Raw genomic sequence first — 24,294 nt, 5'->3', positions numbered from 1 at the left:
CACACACACACATGTGAGAAAGAACAGGTAGGTGGCAAAACATGGGGTGTACTTGTTAGGGAAAGAAATGCATGCAATTCGTTAAGAATAAGTTACTAAACTCACTTTCTATGCAGTTCTTTATCTCTTTCATAATGCGTCTCTGGTGTCAGACTAAACCTGGAGCTTTTTTTTTTTTTTTTTTTTTTTTGCTTTGCTTCTTTTTTTCTCCAGTTTGACAAATGGATGGACACTCAGAGGAGAAGAATCCTGACAGTCCTGTTAGAACGCTGCTCCCTGTCACAGCAAAAGTTCTGCTGTTGAAAGCTTCAGGAGAAAATTCCAGCAGAAGCTCTGGATTTTACGACCAAGCTCCCAAAGGTGTTATCTTTATACATCTTTTCTTTCCTGGACCCCCAAAGCCTTTGTCTCTGTGCACAGGCACAGATAAAGAAGCAGGGTTCAGTGTTTTGTAAAGACAGCCTAGAAAACACTGAACCTTGAGGGAAAAAAGAAAGCACGCATACAAAACCGAGCACCGACAAGACGCTCACCGCGTTTCGTTTGCACGGTTTGGATTGGCCCCAGCTCTTTGTGTCTGGCTGTGCACTTAGTGCTCAAAGGGGAGAAAAAGTAAGCCATCGCTAAGTGTCCGTAAAATAGTATTAGCCAGTTGGGGAAATATATACACATGTATATAATGGTTCATCATCAGAATAGCCTTATATTGCACAGCAGAGGACCATAAGAGTGTAGAGTGCAGGCCATTCATAAATAGAAAAGCATGAAATAAGGTGCTAATGTGATAAATACAGAAGCATGTGAGACTAAAGGAGTTCAGAGTGGGCAAATGTGCTCACAGGTTGGAAAAGCATCTGACCATTATTTTCTTACAAATAATTTCACGGTGTATTCAAGTATATTTTTTAAGACATAAAATTGATAGTCATTTTGTTGATTTCTTTTCATAGTCTAGAAAGACCAGAAATTCCCTGTTACTGTGCATTCACAGGGTAACTTTAGTTTTTAAAATTAAGAAAATGAAAAAAAAATTAAGAAAATGAATGCAGTAAGATAGATGACGTATTTAATAATTGGTGCTGGGACAATTGGGCAGTATCTGGAAAAAAATTCTAGAAGGATAAAAGATTGATATGAAATTATGGAAAACCATTCCCTACTCAAAGGAGGGAATTCCCTGGTCCAGTGGTTAAGTCTCTGCTCTTTCACTGCTGAGGGCAGAAGTTCAATCCCTGTTTGGGGAACTAAGATCCTGTAAGCCACCAGGCATGACTAAAGGGGGAAAAAAATGTAATTAAAGGAAATCTAGGGAAGGAAGACTTTGTGAGTAATCTATAATATTCAGAGCCTCAAAAGAAAATGTATAACTTAAAATCTTTCTTTATTTATTTTATATATTTTGTATATATATTATATATGCTTTATAAATAAAGAAAGCAAGATTTTAAGTTGTGATTATAAAAGTTAAAATTTTCTCCATCGAGAAGAAAACTGTAAATAAATACAGACAGTAAACAGGAGGGAGCTCCCTGGGAGTGGTAAGGACTCAGTGCTTTCACTGATGAGGGCTCAGGTTCAGCCCCTGGCCGGGAGACTATGAACCCACAAGCTGCTGCAGTGTGGCCCCCCAAAATTAAAATAAACTGGGGGAAAACATATTGCCAGCAAAGGGGTAATTTTCTTATTTTTTAAAGAACGACTATAAATCTACATTAAGAAGAAAAAAAAAAGAGCAAAGCCTAGCAGAAAAATGAGCAAAGGAGGCGAACAAATAGTTCACAGAAAGAAAAGCAGATGTTTCTAAAATAGATAAAATGCTTAGCCTCATTTTCATGCCATCGTTTGTGACTCAGATGGATTGAGTTTCTTTTTTTCTTTTTTTATTTATTTTTTTAATGATAACATTTTATATTGTTAGGGGTGTGGGGAAACAAGCACCTTCATATGTTGCACCTTCATAGATAAATTGATGCAAACACCAAGGAGAGCAATTTGGTAGTACCCAATTTTTAAATAAAGATTCCTGGACATTCCCTGGCGATCCAGTGGCTTTCACTACCAAGGGTGTGAGTTTGATCCCTGGTCAGGGAACTGAGATCCTGCAAGCCATGAGACATGGCTAAAAACTTTAAAAATCTTTTTAATTAAAAAAAAAAAAAAAACAAGATTACCTTTGGCCAGTAGTTCCACTTCTTGGAATTTGTCTGATGGGTATACTTCAACACATGCAAAATGTATGTCTATATAAGAATATTGCATCATTGTTTGTGGTAGCAAAAGGTTGGAAACAATGGAAATGTCTGCTAATAGCAGACTGGCTGCAACTATCTCCTCAATATATCATCAATAAAACAACAAAGGTGCAGAATTATCCTACCACTTTGGAAGAATAAAAGAATGCATCCATATTTCTTGCTCTTCTGGAATGGCACACAAGAAGCCAGTAACAATGGTTACATTCACAGAGGGAAATGAGTGGCTACATGACAAGGATGAGAGAGGCTTTTTTTTTTTTTTTTTTTTTTTACTTTTTTTACAGTGTGCCCCTTGGTATCTGTGATTTTAGTATTGATGTACACATATTATTCTAAAACTGAAACAATTTGTTTTTTAAAAAAACATAGTGTTTTAAATGCCCAGTAATAGAGTATCATTCTGCCATATAAAGAATTATTAGGCAGTCATTAGAAAACATGTTTTGCAAGAACAGAGATGCTTATTATATGTAAAATGAAGAAAGCATGATTTTAAATTGCATGCAGTTTCCCAATTTTGCTTTCATATATACCTGAAAAACAGAAAGGAAAATAACTCTACCAGCTTGTTGATAATGTTTGGTCATCTCTGATTGACAGAGTTCTGGGTATTGTTTTTCTTCAGGTTTCTCAGAATTTTCCATGTTTTTCACAATGAGAATGTTATCATTCCAGGGAGATGTGATATGAAATAGATAATCTTATCATCTATGTGTACCATATGTCAATCTTGGTAGATTTCAACATTTTATTTTATTTCCCAGAACTGACTGTGAGGCAATTGTTCTTTAGCTAGATTTAAAGTAAACAATAAAGTCATTGCACCAAGATGAGCTTTGAGCTGTTTAAAAATGTGGTGGCGGTTGTCTTACAGTTTTGAAAGAGCTTCCCCACCCTCAACTTTCCTCATTCCTGTTTAGTTTTAAACAAACAAAAAGCAGCAAAAATCAAAAACAAAGCAAAATTTTATCTATCCCCAGTGCGGGGGCAGTGGGAACCCCAACTTAACTACCCAGGTCTAAACCCGATCTAAGTCAAAAGAGGAAAAGGATGAGAGTTGAGAAAAACTTTCTCCCCATCCCCTCCCTCCCAAATCCCACATCTTGATTGAATTAACTAACCATATGAGGTTTAAGGGCAGTGCAGTTTCATTCTGGGTTGCACAAAGTGGTTGTGATCTCTGTTTCTGCCTGCAGTGTTGTATAAGATCCTCTAAGCCTTTTCCTCCATCTAGATCCTGAACCTACTGTTTCTCCTATTTATGCCCCACTTCTGCTTCCCTCTCCCCTACATGTCTTATCTTCAGCCCATAAAATAATCCTGGACATAACACACGGGCCACCTGATGCAAAGAGCTGACTCATCTGAAAAGACCCTGATGTTGGGAAAGATTGAAGGCAAGAGGAGAAGGGGACAACAGAGGATGAGATGGTTGGATGGCATCACCAACTCAATGGACGTGAGTTTGGGTAACTTTGAAACTCCGTACACAATGGATGGAAGGAGGGAGGAAGACAGACAGATAGATAAACAGATGGATGGGTAGTGAGTTCCATTACAGAGTGTTCTGCTCCTTTTGGGGGCACTCAAACATTATTTATTATTGAGTTAACCTTGAAAAAGAGGCCAGTTTTCCAAAGATGGAATGAATGTGAAGACTAGCTACCATCTCTGCAATTCATGTTAAGAGATATGGAATGCCTAGTCTGAACTTTATCTATGGACTTGATTCTAGTTTCTACTAAGACTTATTTAAAACCTGGAATAAATTATTTTAAAAACTACTACACATGATAGGGTCACCTCCACCATTTGCTGGATATGTAGGATTGACCATAATGCTATGAAAATGGAATGTACAGAATACTTTTTAAAAAATGTATTAATTTGGCTGCACCAGGTGTCAGTTGCAGCACGTGGAATCCAGTTCCCTAACTAGGGATCAAACCCTGGCCCCCTGCACTGAAAGCATAGAATCTTAGCCACTAGACCACCAGGGAAGTCCCCAGGACAAACACTTAATGCTTCATTGAATCTTAAAGGCTATTTAGGACACATCAATATAGTATTAGTCATTGTGTTCCCTTTATATATTTAGTTAAATCATAAGCATGGAGGGAAAACAGAAGCATATCATGAAAAAAATAAGCAATGTGCCAACTGGAGTTTCTGTAGCCTTCATACAACATTCATATGCAGACTCCCAGAGATCCTTCAGTTCAATTCAGTTCAGTCACTCAGTAGTGTCTGACTCTTTGTGACCCCATGAATCGCAGCACACCAGGCCTCCCTGTCCATCACCAACTCCCGGAATTTACCCAAACTCGCGTCCATTGAGTTGGTGATGCCATCCAACCATCTCATCCTCTGTTGTCCCCTTCTCCTCCTGCCTTCATTCTTTCCCAACATCAGGGTCTTTTCAAATGAGTCAGCTCTTTGCATCAGGTGGCCAAAGTAATGGAGTTTCAGCTTCAACATCTGTCCCTCCAATAAACACCCAGGACTGATCTCCTTTAGGATGGACTGGTTGCATCTCCTTGCTGTCCAAGGCACTTTTAAGAGTCTTCTCGAACACCACAGTTCAAAAGCATCAATTCTTTGGCGCTCAGCTTTCTTTATAGTCCAACTCTCACATCCATACATGACTACTGGAAAAACCATAGCCTTGGCTAGACGGACCTTTGTTGGCAAAGTAACGTCTCTTCTTTTTAATATGCTAAGTTGGTCATAACTTTCCTTCAAAGGAGTAAGCACCTTTTAATTTCATGGCTTCAATCATCATCCGCAGTGATTTTGGAGCCGGGAAAAATAGTCAGCCACTGTTTCTCCATCTATTTTGCCATGAAGTGATGGGACCGGATACCATGATCTTAGTTTTCTGAATGTTGAGCTTTAAGCCAACTTTTTCACTCTCCTCTTTCATCAAGAGGCTCTTTAGTTCTTCTTGACTTTCTGCCATAAGGGTGGTGTCACCTGCATATCTGAGGTTATTGATATTTCTCCCAGCAATCTTGATTCCAGCTTGTGCTTTCTCCAGCCCAGCATTTCTCATGATGTACTCTGCATATAAGTTAATAAGCTGGGTGACAATATACAGCCTTGATGTACTCCTTTTCCTATTTGGAACCAGTCTGTTTTTCCATGTCCAGTTCTAACTGTTGCTTCCTGACCTGCATACAGGTTTCTCAAGAGGCAGGTCAGGTGGTCTGGTATTCCCATCTCTTTCAGAATTTTCCACAGTTTGTTGTGATCCACACAGTCAAAGGCTTTGGCATAGCCAGAGATCTTTAGGAAGTTCCAAAGTCTTATCTGAAGCTTAGTTTCCCCATTTGCAAGGGAAGAATATTAATTATACTACCCTTCAGGTTGTGACGAGGATGGTTAATAGGTGCTCGATAAATATTAGTTGACTTGGATTCTGTCTGAATTAACATTAAAGAAAAGAAAAGAAAAAGGGGTACCCAAAGCCAGTGCTCTGTGAGAACCTGGAGGGATGGGATGGGGAGGGAGGTGGAAGTGGTGTTCAGGTTGGAGGCGACACATGTATACCTATGGCCAATGTATGGCAAAACCATCATAATGTTGTAATTATCCTCCAATTTAAAAAAAAAAAACTTCCTGCCTTGTTAGGAAGCACTTCAGGTAAGAGTTAACTTGGTTGTGATTTGGAAAAAAAGACCAAAAAGAAACTACTTGTGAATTCCAGGCCTGGTTTATCAAGTTAAAATTATGTTTGCTCTGATTCATTCATGAACGAATCCATGAATCCACTTCCCCAGTGGCTCAGTGGTAAAGAACCTGCCTGCAGTGCAGAGAAGTGGATTCGATCCCTGGGTCAGGAAGATCCCTTGGAGGAGGGCATGGCAACCCACTCCAGAAAAAAAATAAAGAAGTTCTCTCAGTGCCAGGGTGACGGCTCAAAACCTAGAGAAAGTGGACATGTAAGCTGAATAGTTTTTTAACATTGTTTCTCCAGGTGAGCTGGCATTGGAAGAATTTAACTGAACTGGATCAGCTCTGGATGCTAAAATGTTTACGGTTTAACTGGTATATCAATGTCTCCCCAACTCCCTATGAGCAGGGTGTATGGAAGAAGCATTATATTCAAATGGTGAAAGAACTCCATGTTACCAAGCCCAAGGTAAATTTGGGAAAAGAAGAATTACTAACATCAGCTACTTAAGAATTCTAGAACTAAGTTGGAGAAGGCCATTGTTTCAAAAGAAATATACCATGACTTCAAAATTCCCTTGTTCTAAGAACTTAACAGCTCTTTTCAAGATATCCATGTTAGTTGAAAGTAATCTGACACTCACAAACCACAGTTCCACCAGGTTATGACTTGGAGCTCCTCATTCTCTCCAGATTCCTGGATTTCTGTGTCTCTGATGCCTACAGTACACAATTCTGACACTGGGATTCTGTGGGTAATGTGCAGTATTTATTACCTATGGGTCATCAAATTTTACTTAACTAATTCAAATTTTCTGTGATTCTCCCAGGCAAATTGAAGTTTATGTTTCTATCATTAATAAAGAAAAGTTTGCAAAACATTAGTAACTAGGAAATGGCATAATGGGCATATTAAAGTTCTTTTCACTTTAGAAACTAGCAATGTAAAGTCCTTACATAGAATTGTAAACAGTAAACAGTATGAGCATAAATTTTTTCTAGTGGTTTTCTATGCATTGCAACCAATGTTTATGTTCATTCTTATAGTCAGAGTTAATTAGATAACTTATGGGAAATTTGTATGAGCTTTTTCTTTATGGCATAATCTATATACATGCAGAGTTGTGCATCGTTTTGTATAATAGAAGAGTTCCTGAAAATTATGTGTAAATTACAATTTTAAAATTATTTTTAAAACCACAGGGATTTTTTTTTTATAGAAAAGCTGCAGTGAGTCCTTTTTGAATTGGAGAATCCTTTTGAAATATGAATAGTTGGCTCTTAACATGCTGATTTACGTTTCATTTTATTGTGTTTACTTGAAGTAGAAACCCTCTACATTTAATATAGTAATAAAGTGCATAATTAATATTGTTATAATTACAATGATAAAAGCAGTCTTTCTGATTTCAATGATGGCTGTTCTTCGTGAGAATTTCTTTTAAAAAGAAAAATGTAAAGTGCAGTGGTGGAAGAGTTATTTTAAAAATTACAATAGCTATGACTCCTTTTATCACAAGGTTTCCCTTAACTCTCCTTCAACGTCACTCATAGCCAGGGAAAGGCTTCAATAGCTGACGCGTGGGCTGTTCTGGGACAGAGGAGAGAAAAGTGATCCACCAGGTTGTAGAATGAAAAAAGGTTTTGAGTATTGTATGTAATACTGATTTTAATACTTGGTCTTCAACAATAACTCTTTTTCCAGAAACCATTTATGGACTTCCCTGGTGGCTCAGATGGTAAGGAATCCACCTGCAATGCAGGAGATGCAGGTTTGATCCCTGGGTTGGGAGGATCCCCTGGAGAAGAGAAAGGCCACCCACTCCAGTATTCTTGCCTGGAGAATCCCCATGGTTGGAGGAGGTTGGTGGGCTACAGTCTGCAGGATCATAAAGAGTCGGACATGACTGAGCAACTAACACACACATATTTTAAGACGATGAATAGTTCTGATACAAGAAAATTGCCACATTGTTGCTTAGTATTTCATTTCTTTAGGGAGTAGTTTGTTATAGTAAATTTCAGTTTTTCTATTAAAGAAAAAATTGGCAAATTAAACCTGGTAAGATATAAAAAAGGAATAATACATGATGACCAAGTGGGATGTATCCAAGGAGAGTAAGGTTGGCATAATATTAAAAAAAATCAGTCCATGTAATTCACAGAATAAAAGAGAAAAGATGTCTGGTTATTTCAATATATGCAAACAAAAGCATTTAAAATTTTTTCATCATTTGCCATTTAAAAAAGTCTCAAATGGCTTTGGGTAAAGGGAACAAAGTTTTTGTTTACTTAACAGAAAAGTCATCAGTTTTCATTATTATCTATTCTGTTAATGGGTCAAATATTTTGTACTTTTCAGAATTAATGTTTATGTATATAGTTACGAGCATTCATGCCTAAATTTTCTCCCCTGAAAATGCTTTTTTATTATCATGTATTCTTTATTACCAGTGGTGTTAAACAAGACCTCTTCCAGCAAAAATAGATTTCATTCAATATAAGCTCAGAAAAATGAAATGAATGCCCATCTTATTTTATTTATTTTATTTTTTTGGCCACTCCGTGTGACTTGGGCTCTTAGTTCCCTGACCAGGGATTGAACTCCTGCTCTCGGCAGTGAAAGTGTGGAGTCCTCACCACTGGACCACCAGGGAATTCCTTGAATGTCCATTTTAAGTGAGATCCGCACTGTGCTGTGCTTAGTTGCTCAGTCGTGTCCAACTCTTTTCAGCCCCATGGCCTGTAGCTCACCAGGCTCCTCTGTCCATGGGGATTCTCCAGGCAAGAGTACTGGAGTGGGTTGTCAGGATTCACACAAAACACTGAACACTAATCTTGTAATGAGCCATCGATTATATAAAAGTAAAATGTCTTCTTACTCTACTACTTACAATCACCCACTAAATCAGTAAATATGTATTAAATACTGTTATGTGCTAGCTGCTAAGGGTACAATGGTCTTAACCCCACTTTCTGGGAGCCTAGTCTATGGCCCAGGACACAAACAGCTAGTTACCACACTGAATACGAAGTACTATCCTGTAAGAGAAATATGCACAAAGAAAGAGCAGTTGAAACAAGGATAAGAAACTAACTGATTCTGCTTGGAGGAACTTGGGGAATTTTTAAATTTTCACAAACAATTTAAGCAAATCAATTTACTGAGCAAAGCTTCCCTAATCTCTTAAAGAAAAAAAAAATTAAACCTTTAATGGCTTCTCAACGTAGCAGTATCTCTTCCCTTAGGCTACAACCGCATAAAAACCCTTACGAATTTTATATACAAAAGAACAAGACTTTCATTTTGGGCAATTAAAAAATAGACTTTCCAAAAAAAAAAAAAAAAAGATTTTCATTTCCCAATTCTTTAGGAATGGCTGAAGTTTTGATAATTGATAAAATCTATAGTTTACCCCTACATAATGGAAATTGTTTCTGTGTTTTAGATAGGTAGAACAGGGTACTGTTTTTAAGAACGTATATTGTTATGAACAAACTAACTGCAGTTGTGGAATAGCTGTATAATGATATGGTAGGAGAGGTGGCGACACAGGATAGAGAAGCTCACTGTGTGGCCTGAAGCTGGAGAGTCCCGGATTCAAATTCTGACCCTGGGTCTTACTGCTTATGTCTTCACAGTAGTGGTGGAAAAATTTATCAGTTTATCCTACCTTCAGTTTTCTCTTCTGTAAAATGGAAGCAGTTACAATTACCTTTTAAAGTTATTATGAAGGTTGAATAAAGTAATGTAGGAACGGGACTTTCCTGGTGGTCCAGTGGTTAAGACTCTGTGCTTCCAATGTAAGCGGTGCAGGTTCGATCCCTGGTAGGGGGAACTAAGATCCCACATGCCTCACTGTATAACCCCCCTCAAAAAATAATAAGGTAGGAATACTTCCTGAGACAGTGCCTGGCACATACAAGTACCTCTGGGTTGGTGGCTGCTATAATCACTGCCACCATTATCAGTGCCATCATGGTGATGATGATAATGATTCTTTTAAAGGATTTATTTATTTATTCATTTTTGGTTACAAAGGGTCTTCGTTACTGCCCTTGGGCATTCTGTAGTTGCAGTGAACAGGGGCTACTCTTTACCTTCCGTGCTCAGGATTCTTATTGCGATGGCTTCTCTTGTTGCAGAGCACAGACTCCAGAGCTCTGGCTCAGCGGTTGTGGCACACGGGCATACGGAATCTTCCTGGACCAGGGATTGACCCAGTGTCCCCTGCATTGGCAGGCACATTCTTAATCACTAGACCACCAGGGAAGTCCATGTTCTTTGTTTTACTTTTGTTATTATTATAGTGTTTTGAGAACAGAAATAATTTTCTCCTTCTGCTGCTGCTGCTGCTAAGTCTCTTCAGTCGTGTCTGACTCTGTGCGACCCCATAGACAGCAGCCCACCAGGCTCCCCTGTCCCTGGGATTCTCCAGGCAAGAACACTGGAGTGGGTTGCCATTGCCTTCTCTGACAAACTAGGAGCACAATCGGACATTTCTCTGGCTTAAAAAACAAAACAAAAATCAAAGGCTAAACAGAAACCCTCTCTCTGGGTTTTTGACATTTACCATCTGTCACCCTCTAGCAGGGCTTGCTTAAGTTAAAACAGTCATAAATTAAAGACTTCAAAAGTTGTGCTCATTCAAGCTGAAAGGGAAACCAGGGCAAAGTAAACACGGATGGAACACCATTAAGCTATGAGTAGGTGAAGTGTGTGATTATATGGACCTACTTGTGTGTGTTATTTGCTCAGTCATGTCTGACTCTTTGCGACCCTGTGGACTGTAGCCTGCCAGGCTTCTCTGTCCATGGAATTCTCCAGGCAAGAATACTGGAGTGGGTTGCCATTTCCTCCTCCAGGGGATCTTCTGACCCAGGGATCGAACCTGGGTCTCCTGCATTGCAGGTGGGTTCTTTACCATCTGAGCCACCAGGGAAGCATACTTGTGTGGTTTCTGTAAATATGCTAATTAGAATCACTATTTCTGCTTAATTATGATAAGGAGCATTAAGGCATAATTAAACCCTCCAAAAGTGAGCTGGGATGTTTGACTCAACATTGGTGTCTATGATATGCGTGCATGCTCAGTCTTGTCTGACTCTTTGCAACCCCATGGACTGTAGCCTGCCAGGCTCCTCCTTTCCATGGAATTTTCCAGGCAAGAATACTGCAGTGGGTTGCCATGTCCTACTCCAGGTGATCTTTCAGACCCAGGGGTCAAACCCGAGTCTACTGCATCTCCTGCCTTGGCAGGCAGAGTCTACCACTCTGCCACTGGGGGAGCCTTGTGGCTGTTCAGGCCGCAGACTGCAGGTGGCTAAGGCCCCCTCCCTCCACTGCGCCAGTTTGCCCCCCACCCCCCCACCCCCCGCCCACCACACTCCTACATGAGGCAAGGTGATTGTGAAAATGAAATACTAGCTATGGGGCCTGAGAGGAGAGGAACTGGGTTTTGAGGAAATTCATTTAGGGGACATAAAGAAAGTAAGGAGTAAATAAAATCTGACAATAAAATGGATAATGAAGGACCTACTGTACAGCACAGGGAACTCTGCTTAATGTTATGTGGCAGCCTGGATGGGAGAGGGGTTTGGGGGAGAATGGACACATGAATACGTATGTCCGAGTCCCTTTGCTGTCCACCTGAAGCCATCACAACATTATGAATCGGCTGTGCTCCAGTGTAAAACAGAAAGCTGAAAACGAAACAGAAGTGACAAGTGCAGCTGTGGAGAGAGTGTGGTAGACACGGCCCAGGTGTGATTAGAGTGGAGAAAACCACAGGTTCATTAGATAGAAAGTTCTTGCATCATTTAGACAGGTTTATCTAGGAAGATTCAGGAGGAACTAGAGAAACAGGGGAGCAGGAAAAACTTAGGGGAGCGCCTTACAGAGCCAGGATGAGAAGGACAGATCACCAGCGCCCAGGGAGGACCTGAGGCCTGAACACTGGTGTGCACCCTGCCCCTCAAAGTGGGAAGAGGCATGTGACGCTAGGGGAGGTTAAAGCTTTGTGAGATGGGGCAGTTAGAAGACAAACAGTGTGGGTGTGAAGGACAAAGAACATTCCTTTGAATATCCCCAAACTTTTTGGCACCAGGGACCAGTTTTATGAAAGGGGATTTTCCCCATGAATTGGAGAAGTGGGGATGGTTTCAGGATGATTCAAGTGCGTTACATTTATTGTGTACTTTATTTCTATTATTATTACATCAGCTCCACCTCAGATCATCAGGTATTAGATCCCGGAGGTTGGGGACCCCTCTCTCAGCTCTCTCTCCAGGGCATGGCTATCAGGTCACTGAGGCATTTTCTCTGTTTGCCTGTCATTACTTAGAGCCTTCAAATAAGAGAATTATCCCCCCAAACAGAAACATTCTCAAAGAAACAGTTTCAAATCTGTGTATATTGCTGTGAGTGGGTGATGTTTTCTACTATTATTAGGTTTGAGTTTCAAGGGTACCTGATTCCCCTTTGAATTCTAGCACTGCCTCCTCATAGCTGCTTCATTGAACCACCTTTTGGTGTGAATCATTGATAGAAGCTAGCCTTCCCATGTGGCTCAGTGGTAAAGAATCCACCTACCAATATGGGAGACACAGGTTTGATCCCTGGGTCACGAAGATTCCCCTGGGAGAGGAAATGACAACCCATTCCAATATTCTTGCCTGGGAAAATCCTATGGACAGAGGAGCCTTGTAGGCTACAGTCTGTGGGGTCCCAAAGAGTTGGATATGACTGAGTGAATCTCTATTCGATTACTAATGTTTTATCATTTTGAAGATGATTTATTAAAATTATGTAAACATCAAGGTATGTTCATTCCCATTAGTTTTTTGTGGTAGTGGTTGTTTGTTTGTTTTGCTTCTTGGCCACACCATGTGGCATGTGGGATCTTAATTCCCTGACCAGGGATTGAACCTGTGACCCCCTGCATTGGAAGCTCAGAATCTTAACCACCGGACCATTAAAGAAATCCCATCATTAGTTATTATAATAAAATTCCAGACAGAACAAAGCCTTGAAAAAAATACAAGCACTACAGGACAGCCAAGTGCCACCTTAAACTTCAGAGATTTTCCCATGTTGAGTAAAGACGTGAAAAAAATAATTGTTTGAAATCTTAACAGCTGGCCCCATGATTCCTTTTTGGGAAGAGGAAGGAGGGAGCTGTCTCCTTGGGGGAAAGCCACTGAGGAGCAAATGCTACAGGCACCTGGACTCCAGGGGAGGGAAAACCTGCCAGGCTGGAGATTAGAGGAAGAGTTTCTTGTTTCTGCTCCTGCAAGGAGAGGAGAGTAGGGGCAGAGGGCAGAAAGGAAAGAAATAAGACCATGAAAGAAAAGCCAGCCGGATGGATGGAAGCTGAGCCCGGGCAGGGGAAAATGACATGTCAGTATTAGATGGTAACCCAGCCATTCCCAATCAAATTTGTTCCCTATTACTGGGATGTAAAGCCTGACTTCCATCTCTTTAGGAAATTGGACTCAATTTACACATGGAAGCAAGATCTCAGTAGTCTAGAAACCAAGAAAGCCCTTCAGGACTATTTACAAAAACCAAGGTGGGGAGGGTGGGACTTCCCTGGCAGTCCAGTAGTTAAGACTTCACGCTTCCAGGGGGTGAAGGTTTGATCCTTGGTAAGGGAACTAAGATCCTACACACTGAACGTGGCCAAGGGAGGGAAAAAATGCTATCCTTAAAAATAAAACCAAGAGGGGCGGGCTTTGGGCTTCCCAGGGCTGGAATTGGGACCCAGCTGAACTGACATCTTGTTTTTTCTTTCCTTTTCCCTACCAAGTTAAGTATAAAAACAAATACCTTTTTGTCTCACGCTCAGCTTTTTTTTCTTGAAGGTTAGAAGTCCTCACTTTCCAGGTTTTGATTTAGCCAAGGATTTCAAAAAGCTTTCTGTTCACAGCGTTCAGCTAAATACAAGTAACAAAAGCTTACCTGCTTACTCTAATTGCTTTAGATTAAGACCTTATCTTGCCTGGTTCTCCTCCCCTTAACTCCAGCCTCTGTGGTTACCGTCTTGACCTCCTTCCAGGATAACTTGATTCTTAATGTCCTGATTGTTTGGGTTTTTTTTTTTTTTTTGATATTTTAATTGTTTCTTTATTTTTAAAAGGTAGTTTTATAATTATAAAACATTTTTTTTAATTTTATTTTATTTTTAAACTTTACATAACTGTATTAGTTTTGCCAAATATCAAAATGAATCCGCCACAGGTATACATGTGTTCCCCATCCTGAACCCTCCTCCCTCCTCCCTCCCCATTCCATCCCTCTGGGTCGTCCCAGTGCACCAGCCCCAAGCATCCAGTATCGTGCATCGATTGTTTTTTAATAGTCTTTAAGCTTTCTCACTTTTTCCCCCCCTATCTGGATTAAGAGAGGAGGAGAAAGGAGTATTCTCTAAAGGAATTCATGGTTCATGTCTAAGAAAAAACAATGGTTTAAGAATTGGGAAACCCCAGGTTCTGGCCTTAGCTCTACTGTTGACTAGCAGACACTCAAGCTATTTCTAAAATAAATTAGAATTGCATTTTTTTAAATAACTGAGGTTTCTTTTAAATATTTAATTTATTGAGTATTTATTTCACTGCACCGGGTCTTAGTTGCAGCACATAAGATCAATCTTCCTTGTGGCATGTGGGATCTAGTTCCCTGACCAGGGATCGAACCCACACCCACTGCATTGGGAGCACAGAGTCTTAGCCACTGGACCACCAGGGAAGTCCCTGAAATACCTCTTTAATGTCTCTTCCAGGCTAAAGTCTGAATCTCTGGACCCTCATAGTTTCCCACCACATTTACTCTCTGCTTTCCCCCAGTACCAAGAAAGAATCCAGTGTATTCATGAATCCTAATTCCAAATCATTAAAAACTGGTTTCTGTTTCCTTTTTTTTCCTTCAAACTTTAGAAAACCTAAATAATTAAAACAGAAGAACTTATAAAACATAGTTTATACAGTGGTTTTCTTGCAAGCAGTCTTTAATAGACTTCTTTCAAATTCTGACAAATACACTAGGTGTTTGGCTTGGATATGCAGAACTAAAAATATCTAAAGGAGGGATTTTTAATTACTTAGTTCAATCCGTGAAATTCCTGCGAATTCTATCTGGAAGAAAGAATAAGAAAGAATATGAGGGACTTCCCTGGTGGTCCAGTGGCTAAGACACTAGTCCCACTGTAGGGAGCCTGGGTTTGATCCCTGGTCAGGAAACTAGATTCCACATGCCAGAGTGAAGACCTGAAGAAGCCAAATAAATAATGATAAATAAATAAAATTTAGGAGCAAAACAACAATATATATTTTTTAACAAATAGAATATGGGCTTTGCAGTCTGAGAGACCTGGCCTTTTTCTTTTTCATGGTAGCAAGCAAACAGGATTTATTTCAGAGAGAAAGTACAAAACTCTCAGCATAGACACAGAGGAGGTGAAGTGCCCCAGACCGGGACTTTGCAGTGCAACTTTAGATAAGTTACTTAACCTCTCTGAGCCTCAACTTCTAAAGAAATTTCCCTGTTTCATTCATACTTTTTTAACTTTATTTTTTAATTGCAGGAAAATCGCTTTACAATGTTGTGATGGTTTCTGCCATAAAAACATGAAATGCTTCACCAATTTGCATGTCATCCTTGAGCAGGGGCCATGCTAATCTTCTTTGTATCATTCCAATTTAAGTATATGTGCTGCCAAAGTGAGCACTGAGCCTCAATTTCTTCATCTATGAAATGGGAATGATACCTCCCTTGCAGGACTGTTGTGAGGATCACATGCCAGGTATATATTAAGTACTCAATACATGTTCATGTTCTCCTCCATTAAACACCATCTTATTTTTTACTTTGCTCACCAAGAGCACACGTTTGGGCCTGAAACAGCCTAGGTTCAATGGCCTGATCCCACAATTTTAGCAACTCGGTGATTTGGGATAAGTTGTTAACAATCTCGGAAGCACTGTTTTCTCATCTGGAAAATGGAGTTAGCACCAACAGTGCCCAGCTCCAGGAAGCGTTCATGAACTAGTCACATCCATCAGAATCACATTAAATCACCATGGAGACAGCAGGGATACTGAGAGAGTGCTGATGCTGAGTGGCTGCTGAGTTGCTGATGAGGGGTCAGCCAGGTGGCCAGGAGGAGGCTCCATCCTTCTCTTTCTTGATTTTACCTTTACTTGCCCCACTTTTCTTTTTTTAAATATTTTAAATTATTTTACAGCTACGCTGCTGCTGCTGCTGCTAAGTCGCTTCAGTCATGTCCGACTCTGTGCGACCCCATAGACGGCAGCCCACCAGGTCCCCTCGTCCCTGGGATTCTCCAGGCAAGAACACTGGGGTGGGTTGCCATTTCCTTCTCCAATGCATGAAAGTGAAAAGTGAAAGTGAAGTCGCTCAGACGTGTCTGACTCTTTGCGACCCCATGGACTGCAGCCCACCAGGCTCCTCCACCCATGGGATTTTCCAGGCAAGAGTACTGGAGTGGGGTGCCATCGCCTTTCAGTTCAGTTCAGTTCACTTCAGTTCAGTCGCTCAGTTGTGTCCGACTCTTCGCGGCCCCATGAATCGCAGCACGCCAGGCCTCCCTGTCCATCACCAACTCCCGGAGTTCACTCAAACTCACATCCATTGAGTCAGTGATGCCATCCAGCCATCTCATTCTGTTGTCCCCTTCCTCCTGCCCCTAATCCCTCCCAGCATCAGAGTCTTTCCCAATGAGTCAACTCTTCACATGAGGTGGCCAAAGTACTGGAGTTTCAGCTTTAGCATCATTCCTTCCAAAGAACACCCAGGACTGATCTCCTTTAGAATGGATTGGTTGCATCTCCTTGCAGTCCAAGGGACTCTCAGGAGTCTTCTCCAACAGCACAGTTCAAAAGCATCAATTTTTTGGCGCTCAGCTTTCTTCACAGTCCAACTCTCGCATCCATACATGACCACTGGAAAAACCATAGCCTTGACTAGACAGACCTTTGTTGGCAAAGTAATGTCTCTGCTTTTCAATATGCTATCTAGGTTCGTCATAACTTTTCTTCCAAGGAGTAAGCGTCTTTTAAATTCATGGCTGCAGTCACCATCTGAAGTGATTCTGGAGCCCCCCAAAAATAAAGTCTGACACTGTTTCCACTGTTTCCCCATCTATTTCCCATGAAGTGATGGGACCAGATGCGATGATCTTAGTTTTCTGAATGTTGAGCTTTAAGCCAACTTTTTCACTCTCCTCTTTCACTTTCATCAAGAGGCTTTTTAGTTCCTCTTCACTTTCTGCCATAAGGGTGGTGTCATCTGCATATCTGAGGTTATTGATATTTCTCCCGGCAATCTTGATTCCAGCTTTTCATCGCCTTGGTGGGTCTCAATTGCAGCATGTGGGATCTTTCATTGTGGGGTGCGGGCTTCTCTCTAGATGTGGCTCCCGGGCTCAGTAGTTGTGACTTGCAAACTTAATTGCCCTGTGGCTTGTGGCATCTTAGTTCCCCCACCAGGGATCAAACCCTCGTCCCCTGCATTGGAAGGCAGATTTTTGACCACTGGACCACCAGGGAAAGCCCCTCCCCACTTTTCTTTGTCTTTCTCCTTTATCTTCTCTTTCAGTTTCTGCTGTGTGAAAAATGGTTGCATCCAGAGTGGTATGATATGTAACCCATATATTTTCTTTCCCTGCATGGCCTCCATAAATCTTGTGTCTGTGCATGACTCCTTCTCAGTGCTGGGTTTTTGATTCCACGTCCCCAGGTAGAATACTGTGTGTTGAACTCTGTGCCATGGATTTGGTGCTGTGCGTCCTCCTTTGCCTCGGATACCTCCAAGATGAAAAGACCTAATTGCTAAGAATCCTGGGGGCAAAATTAATTATCAGGAAGGACCACGACTTAGCATCTTTGCATTTCTCTTTTACCTCGGAAAGAGCATAGTCTGCTTGTTCTGTCTTGGGCCCTCTTGTTTGATCATGCTATGCATAATAAATTAATGTGGCATTTCCAACAGGAGTAATTCTACTTACTTCTTTCCCCGAATATTTAGACTGTGGCCAAATGGCTTCTTGTTTTTACTTAAGAGTTAAACAAAAGGGACTTCCCTGGTGGTGCTGTGGTTAAGACTGTGCCTTCCAATGCAGGGGCTGCAGGTTCAACCTCCGATGGGGGGACCAAGATTCCACATGCCTCACTGCTCAAAAACCAAAACGAAAAACAGAAGCAATATTGTAACAAATTCAATAAACAACTTTAAAAATGGTCCACATCAAAAAAATTCTTAAAAAATATATACGTGTGCATATGTAGTCTATATGTATGTGCATGAGTATAACCCTTTGTACTAAATAGTTTGGCTTTTTACAGCAAACTACATTAGAAGCCAATTTGTTCAGACATGGATGCTTTGAAATGTAAATTCATAGTCCCTACTAACAAAGAACCATAGGAATTCTATGTTCTGTGCACATGTGGCGGCACAACCCGACTTTATGCCACCTATTTGGGAGGCTGAATGGTATATTATATATATATATATATATATATATATATATATATATATATATATATCATATAATCTCGGACTTAAATTCCAAAGCCCTGGCTAGAATTTTCTGCTTAGCCTTTCCCCCCACAACTGATGGTTTTACCCCAGAGCTAAAGACAAATGAAGAACAAAAACAGGCCTGTTGCTGTGTTGATTATTTCTTGCTCACCTCTATTTCTCTATTAAAAACATTTTTTAAGGTATATATTTTTTAATGTGGACCAATCTTTTTCAATGGCCACATCATACAGCATGCAGGATCTTTAGTTGGGGCATGCAAACTCTTAGTTGTGGCATGCAGGATCTAGTTCCCTGACCAGGGATGGAACCCCAGCCCCTTTGCATTGGGAGCTCGGAGTCTTAGCCACTGGACCACCAAGGGAGTCCCTAGACCCATTGTTTCTTGACTGCTTTCCCTTCGTGCCTGTAGTCCTTTCTCCCCTTAAAATCATTAATTACTGAGACCTGTTTAAGGGCAAGCATTGTGGCCAGGTTTAGATCACAAAATGTCTTGGACCAAAATGAGGTCAAGTTTGATTATCTTTCTCCAGGGACCCCCTCCCCTATCTGCTTACAACACCCAATGTTGACATAAAGGAAATTTCCAGTTATTTCAACCAGATCATCAGATGCTGTGGACCAAACTCAAGACTGTTAGATTTGTAGTCTGTATATTTCCTCAGGCTTCCCAGGTGACTCAAGTGGTAAAAAAAATCTACCTACCAATGCAGGAGATACAGGTTTGATCCCTGGGTCAGAAAGATCCCCTGGAGGAGGAAATGACAACCCACTCCAGTATTATTGTCTGGAAAGTTCCATGGACAGAGGAGCCTGGCAGGCTACAATCCACGGGGTTGCAAAGAGTCAGACACAGCTTAGCCACTGGACGCACACACACACGCATGTAATTTCCCATATTTTGTCTTTCCTCCTGTGATAATGGGCATTAAAGTCTTAAAATGAGGGTCTACGAGCTTTTTTTCAGGGACAACCAGGAAGGGTGGTGGCTGACTAGCCCACTCAAGATGGCTGTTCCCTTGCTCTCTGTCCGTCCCTTGCCCGACCAGTGCCTGCTTCATTTACACTTACTCTGGCCTTCCTACATACTTGCCTTGGGCGCCAGCTAGTGGTTGTTCTTATCAAAGGGGCGGTGAGGTGTGTGCCCTTCTGTTGGTTTCCCTGGTAATCGATGAGCCCATCTGACATCAACTCCCCTGTAACTGGCAATCTCCCCCTCTACCAGGAGCAAAGACTGCTGCCACGTCCTGAAGGTGTGTGCTGCACAGCGTGGGAGGTCGCTCCAGGACTTCACTTCAGACACAGAAGCTCCCCATCTGTCAAACCACTGAAGTCTCTGTTGCCTGATCCATGTGTGCATGCTAAGGCACTTCAGTCAGGCCTGACTCTTTGCAACTTTATGGGCTGTAGCCCGGCAGGTCCCTCTGTTCATGGGATTCTCTGGTCAAGAACACTGGAGTGGGTTTGCCATTCCCTTCTCCAGGGGATCTTCCTGGTGCAGGGATCGAACCCCCATCTCCTGTGTCTCCTGCATTGCTAGTGGATTCTTCACCGCTGAGCCACCGGGGAAGCCCTCTGTTGCCCAATCCAGGCTTTCGTCAGTCTTGAAGCTGGGCAAATGCAGGCTTTGTAGGCCTGTGAGGTGCAGTCCAACAGGTGGGCATAAAGAGACCAGGTTCCAGAGCCCCTCAGGAAGGGGTGAGACACTTGACAGCTTGGGGTGGTGGTGACAATTACCAAGAGGAGAGGTGGTGGGGCGGGGGAGTCCCTGGGACCTGCCAGGGTGGAATAGGAGAGTTTGAGAGGAGCCTGCCTGGGCCTGTGGATCTCCCCCAGGGGGACTTAGGAGAAAGGGTTCCTCAAATACACTGATAAATATACTCTGCACCGTAATAGGATTCCATTTGAAATGGTTGCAGCCGAGGTGTTATGAGCCCATTCTTGTGTGACAGAAAGCTAGGCTGTTCCTCCGTTTCGAAGGTATTATTTTATTTTCCTTGTTCCTAAAATAGCACAAAGGAAGGCTTCTGTTTGTTCTTTTACCTTGTGCTAATCCTAGAGCAACATGAATATGCTGACTGTACACGGATCTTGAAACAACAGCGAAAACTTCCAACACGGGAAGACAATTAATTCCCACTCCTTTCCCCTTTCCTCTTGGATTCCAATGACTGGCTGTGTTTAACCCTAGTTTTGCCTACTCTTTCCCAGAAAAGTCACAGCTAACATGCATGGAACTACTAGCAGGAGCATAGATTCAGTAGGATGTGGGATTCCAGCTTGATTCTCCAGGGGCTGACATCTCATCAGAGAACTAGTCCTGAAGAGCATATGTTCAGTGCTGAGTTTGGGGGTCTGTATGATAATGGCTTCAGGAATGCAGCTGAGACAAAAATCCCTGAGGGTTGAAACACTCAAGCTTCTTGGAGAAGGTGGGCCTCCATGGATAGATGTAGAGAAGGAGTAAAGAGAGCAGGTGAGTAAGTCAGAAAGAACAAAACAAATATTGTATATTAATGCATGTATGATATGCATTATGGCAGGCTACAGTCTATGGGGTCTATATGACCAAAGTCACGACCAAAGTGACTCAGGATGCATGCACCACACATATATACAGAATCTAGGAAAACAGTACTGATGAACCTATTTACAGAGAAGAAATGGAGATGCAGATGTAGGGAATGGACTTGTGGACACGGCGGGGGAAGGAGAGGCTAGGACAAATTGAGAAGGTAGCATTGATGTATATACACTTACTCACTCTCAGAGTCACTCAGATGTGTCTGACTCTTCGAGACCCCATGGACTACAGCCCGCCAGGCTCCTCTGTCCATGGGATTTCCCAGGCAAAAATACTGGAGTGGGTTGCCATTCCCATCTCCAGGAGATCTTCCCAATCCAGGGATCAAACCTGAGTCTCCTTCATTGCAGGCAGATTCTTCACCATTTGACCCACCAAAGAAGCCCCATGTATGCTCGTAACATGTGGGAGGCTGCTATAGAGCACAGGGAGCCCATCCTGGAGCTCTGTGATGACCTAGAGAGGTGGAATGCGGGGCGAGGGAGGCTCAAGAGGGTAAGGGGATATATACATATATATCATTATGGCTGATTAATATTGATGTACAGCAGAGAGCACCACACCATTGTAAGGCAATTATCCTCCAATTTAAAGATACATAGAGAGAGAGATAGGCAGGTGGAGGGTGCAGGCGAGAGCAGCCTGTGTGGCGCATCTCTGTGGAAGAAGAGGGACCCAGTTCACTGGAGACAGCAGTCATGGCTGAAGCAATTTCAGATTCAGTGAAAGCCTAAAGTAGGACTTTCCCCAGATTAATGGAAACCCTGTGTGTTGCAAACATATCCATCAGAGCATTAGAGGGAGGTAACGGATGACCTAACTCCTGGGGCCTGCCAGCTGAATATGGAGTCGGGAGGGGGACAATGTTTGGAGAGGCTCAGCCTCTGTACATCTGCTTGCTCTCCTGTGTTGCTCTGCCCAGTCGGGGCTGAGATAAGAATGCGGGTGCCCCTTCCTGCTCCCTGTAAACTCAGCTCGTATGAGGTCTTTCTCTCACTCTCTCCCTTTCTCTGCCTTTTCTGCTCACGGCCAGATGTTGAGAAGTCCTTCCTCGCTGTGAGTTTTGGATGGAATGTCCACGTGCGACATCAGTCTTTAGTGCGCATGCCCAGATTAGCAGGGAGGGTAAACGATGGGAACTCTAGCAATACCCACCTGGTCTGAGGATCACGAGTCTCCAGGCCCAGCTCTAACACTTTTTAGCTCCTTGAATGCTGGCATTTCAACTACCTGCTCTTCAGTTTCATTTATTTGTAAAATGGAGACATTAATACCTCCCTATCTACCTCACACACTTTCCTTGAGGCTCAAATGAAATATGGTTGTGAAAGTGCTTTGGAGACAAAGAAATGTATTTATTAGGAGTGACTCAATAGTTGAGGGGTGAATGAGGGGGAAGGTGGTAAAACTGGGACATCTCAATAAATCCCATCCCGTCCTATGATTTTATAAAATTGTTTTACACTACTTTGTCGTTGGTCAGTAACTAGGTTGTGTCCGCCTTTGGCCAACCAGCCTCTCTGTCCATGGAATTCTCCGGGCAAGAATACTGGAGTGCAATGCCATTCCTTTCTCCCAGGGATTTTCCCAACCCAGGAATTAAACCCACATCTCCTGCTTGGCAGGTGGATCCTTTACCACTGAGCCACTAGGGAAGCCCTTTATATTCCTTCAATAAGTTGAATTAGATAGCTTTTCCTGCTGTTCTAACAACTCTCACTGTAGCAGTATCTTTTCTTCCTCCCTAGATCTCCTTACATGCAGAACCCAGGGCCTCCCTACATGTTCCAGCTCACCTTGCTCAGCTTCCTCACCAGCCACTGGGTCTCCCAGCCACTGAAGCAGCAACAAAAACTCTCACACAGCATCTCCAAAAGCTCTCTGGACTTCAGTCATCACCCCAGGCCTTCCAGCAGCAGCTGATGTAAAAAATGTGAAAAGAGTTTTCCAAAAACGACAAGATGCTCCACACAGAGACTTGGATGTCACTTGGCTCCTCGCTTAGAAACAGCTTAGGAACCTTATTGTGAAAGTAAGTCCTGCAGTATTTCAGGAACAGGCATTCACAACACAAACGTTGACATATTTACAAACTTAGGAATGTGATGATAGATACTGTGGAGTGGATAAAGGGACATATGATAAGTGTCCTTGGTGAGGTTGGCTGTGTGAGACCAGGTCCGAGAAGGATATAACCAGCACATCCCCAGGGCTCCACAAGTGGTTTAGTGATGGGACGATTGACCATGGTGTCATAGTTTGCTGGGGCTGCTGTAACAGAACCTTAGCCCGTTTAGGCTGCTGTAACAAAAGTGCCATTGATAAGTGGGCCTCCCTGATGTCTCAGAGGTAAAGAAACAGTATGCAATGCAGGAGACTTGGGTTTGATCCCTGGGTTAGGAAGATGCCCCGGAGAAGGAAATGGAAACCCACTCCAGTATTCTTGCCTGGGAAATCCCATGGACAGAGGAGCCTGGTGGGCTACAGCCCACAGGGTCACAAAGAGTTGGACACGACTGAGTGACTAAGCCACCACCACAATTGATGAGTGGCTTAAAAACAACAGACATTTATTTTCTGGAGGCTGGGAAGTCCAAGATTAAGATGTGGGCAGGGTTGGTTTCTTTTGAGGCCTCTCTCTTTGGCTTGCAGACGGCTGCCTTGCCCACAGACTGTCTTCCTTCTCTGCTCGCCGATGTCCTAATCTTCTCTTACTGTGTATATGCTAAGTTGCTCAGTCATGTCCGACTCTTTGGCACCCCATGGACTGTAGCCCGCCAGGCTCCTCTGTCCATGGGATTCTCCAGGCAAGAACACTTGAGTGGGTTGCCATGCCCTCCTCCAAGGTGATCTTCCAGACCCAGGGATCGAACCCACATCTCTTATGTCTCCTGCATTGGCAAGCGGGTTCTTTCCCACTAGTGCCACCTGGGCCTCTTATTATATGGACACAAGTCAGATTGGATTAGGGTCCACCTGTATGACTTTGTTTAACTTTAATTACCTTTTTGAAGACACTCTCCTAAGACAGTCACTTTCTGAGGTCTTGGGGGTTAGAACTTCAACATAGGAATTGGGGGCGGGGGTTACAACTCAACCCTTAACTCACACTGTGGGCAAGGTAAAGAGAATCAAGATGAATGGAGAAGCCACTGGGAACTATTAACAGCAGAAGCTTCCATCATCCTTGGGCCTGGAGAAACAAAAGAGAAAGGGTGTGCTAT

The 24,294-nt window shown here is 42.3% G+C and overlaps 1 long non-coding RNA gene and 1 other non-coding gene across 3 annotated transcripts; one reads left to right on the top strand and one right to left on the bottom strand.

The window, feature by feature from the left end:
- The first annotated feature begins 220 nt into the window (after positions 1–220).
- On the top strand, positions 221–24,294 carry LOC129640904 (uncharacterized). 2 transcript variants are annotated; one of them, XR_008709034.1, is made up of 4 exons: positions 3,417–3,714; positions 6,232–6,396; positions 20,698–20,962; positions 22,819–24,294. It is a non-coding gene; the product is annotated as an uncharacterized LOC129640904 (long non-coding RNA). The 2 variants fall into 2 exon arrangements; XR_008709035.1 differs by lacking the exons at positions 20,698–20,962; positions 22,819–24,294 and adding an exon at positions 221–360 and having other exon boundaries at positions 3,562–3,714; positions 6,232–7,455.
- LOC129640977 (U6 spliceosomal RNA) lies at positions 15,546–15,652 on the bottom strand. The gene has a single exon (XR_008709043.1). It is a non-coding gene; the product is annotated as a U6 spliceosomal RNA (small nuclear RNA).

The sequence above is a fragment of the Bubalus kerabau genome, unplaced genomic scaffold, assembly GCF_029407905.1.
Source record: "Bubalus kerabau isolate K-KA32 ecotype Philippines breed swamp buffalo unplaced genomic scaffold, PCC_UOA_SB_1v2 scaffold_54, whole genome shotgun sequence".
Classification (NCBI taxonomy): domain Eukaryota; kingdom Metazoa; phylum Chordata; class Mammalia; order Artiodactyla; family Bovidae; genus Bubalus; species Bubalus kerabau.
Note: the sequence above shows the minus strand (reverse complement) of the source record. Positions and strands in the feature narration are given on the sequence as shown.